The sequence below is a fragment of the Monopterus albus genome, unplaced genomic scaffold (assembly GCF_001952655.1).
Source record: "Monopterus albus unplaced genomic scaffold, M_albus_1.0 scaffold394.1, whole genome shotgun sequence".
Lineage (NCBI taxonomy): Eukaryota > Metazoa > Chordata > Actinopteri > Synbranchiformes > Synbranchidae > Monopterus > Monopterus albus.
Genome location: NW_018128274.1, coordinates 971,233 through 973,270, shown reverse-complemented (window position 1 = coordinate 973,270; position 2,038 = coordinate 971,233). Strand labels below are relative to the sequence as shown.

The 2,038-nt window shown below is 35.3% G+C and overlaps 1 protein-coding gene across 5 annotated transcripts in view; it reads left to right on the top strand.

The window, feature by feature from the left end:
- The window catches only part of LOC109951523 (potassium voltage-gated channel subfamily H member 7-like), a 170,261-nt gene that overhangs the window by 83,847 nt on the left and 84,376 nt on the right, over positions 1-2,038 (top strand). The window lies entirely within an intron of this gene.

Sequence of the window (2,038 nt, the reverse complement as noted above, 5' to 3'; positions counted from 1 at the left end):
TGTTTATCACCAGATTTATACAGAGGGATAACCTTTGCAATTTTCATCTTATTAGGGAACTGCCCAAGTCGAAATGACATGTTAAAAATATGGGTTAATGGTTTGCATATCCCCTCAATCACCCATTTAACAGTTGTCATAGTTATACCATCACTATCACTAGATGTTTTGTTACCACATTTATTCACTATCTCTATAATTTCCTTTTCAACTATGGGCTTCAAAAACATAGAACTCATGTTCCTTTCGATTGTATTATTATTATTTATAGTGACGGATGTATCATCTGTACAAATGCTTCTTGCTAAACTAGGACCAACATTCACAAAGAACCTATTAAACTTATCTACTACATCCTCCAATCTATTAACCGGTGTATCATTATCCATAAAATATTGAGGGTAGTTACTCTTGCTGGAACTGTTTCTAATCAATTTATTTAATATATTCCAAGTACCTCTCATGTTATTTTTATTATCCTCTAATACTTTAGAGTAATATAGTTTCTTACATCTCCTCAAAATCTCAATTAATTTGTTCTTATATGACTTATATTTTTCTTCCACCTTCTTTGATCTGTCCTTTATGAATTCCTTATATAATGCATTCTTTTTTTTTACATGCATTCTGTAATCCCTTACTCATCCACGGTTTCCCACTGTAATTCCTTTTGTTTTTATACTGCTTACGAGGACAGTTCCTGTCATATACTTTCTTAAATATATTTAAAAATTGCTCATATGCTTTATCTAAGTCTTCCTCTCTGTAAACTGATTCCCAGTTTTGCCCCATAAAATCCTCTTTTAGCCTCCTTACAGCATGTTCGTTCGTCACCCTCCTATAAAAAAGATTTGTTTTTGGCCTCTCTTTTCTATACTGGCCCTCATAAACCACAAATACTGGTAGATGATCACTAATATCATTTATAAGTAATCCACTTGTCATTTTGCTGTCAATAACATTGGTAAATATATTATCTATTAGTGTTGCATGCTGGGTTGTTACTCTACTTGGTTTTGTAATTTTTGGGTATAAACTGCATCTATATATTGTGTTAATAAACTCCTCAGTTCCTGTGTGCTTGTTAGGATTTAACAAATCTATATTGAAGTCACCACATATGAACATTAATTTATGACTTATTGTCAAGTAATTTTCTTCCATCCAGTCATTAAATTTTTCTTTGCTGGCTCCAGGTGCTCTATAAATACAGCTTATTACAACATTTTTCTTTTTTTCCACGAGTATTTTTATAGTCACACACTCCAGCAAATTATCTACCACCCTTGACATTTTCTCCAAGGTGTGGTCTTTCTCACAAAGTAGGCATGGTTTTGTAAAATCGTTGTTGTATGATGTAATGACACCTCTAACTTTAGGCACATTAGACTGATCACTTCTTTGTGTAGAAGCACTGGTGATGAAGCTGCTTCTTTTTTTGTATAGTCAGGGAAACAATTATTTGAACCCCAGCTGATTTTGTAAGTTTGCCCACTAACAAAGAAATGATCAGTCTACAATTTCAATGGTAGGTTTATGTGAACAGTGAGAGACACAACAATAACAAAAAAATCCAGAAAAATGCATTACAAAAAAAGTTAAACATTAATTTGCATTTTCATGAATGAAATAAGTATTTGATCCCTGATCAGTTAGCAAGATCTGTGGCTCCCAGGTGTATTTTATACAGGTAACGAGCTGACATTGGGAGCCCTCTCAGCTTGTTACCTGTGTAAAAGAGACCTGTGCACAGAAGCAATCCATCAATCCAGATTCCAAACTCTTCACCATGGCCAAGACCAAAGAGCTTTCCAAGGATGTCAGGGACAAGATTGTGGACCTACACAAGGCTGGAATGGGCTACAAGACCATCGCCAAGCAGCTGGGTGAGAAGGTGACAACAGTTGGTGCGATTATTCACAAATGGAAGAAACATAAATTAACTGCCAATCTCCCTCGGTCTGGAGCTCCATGCAAGATCTCACCTCGTGGAGTTTCAATGATAATGAGAACGGTGAGGAATCAGCCCAGAACTACT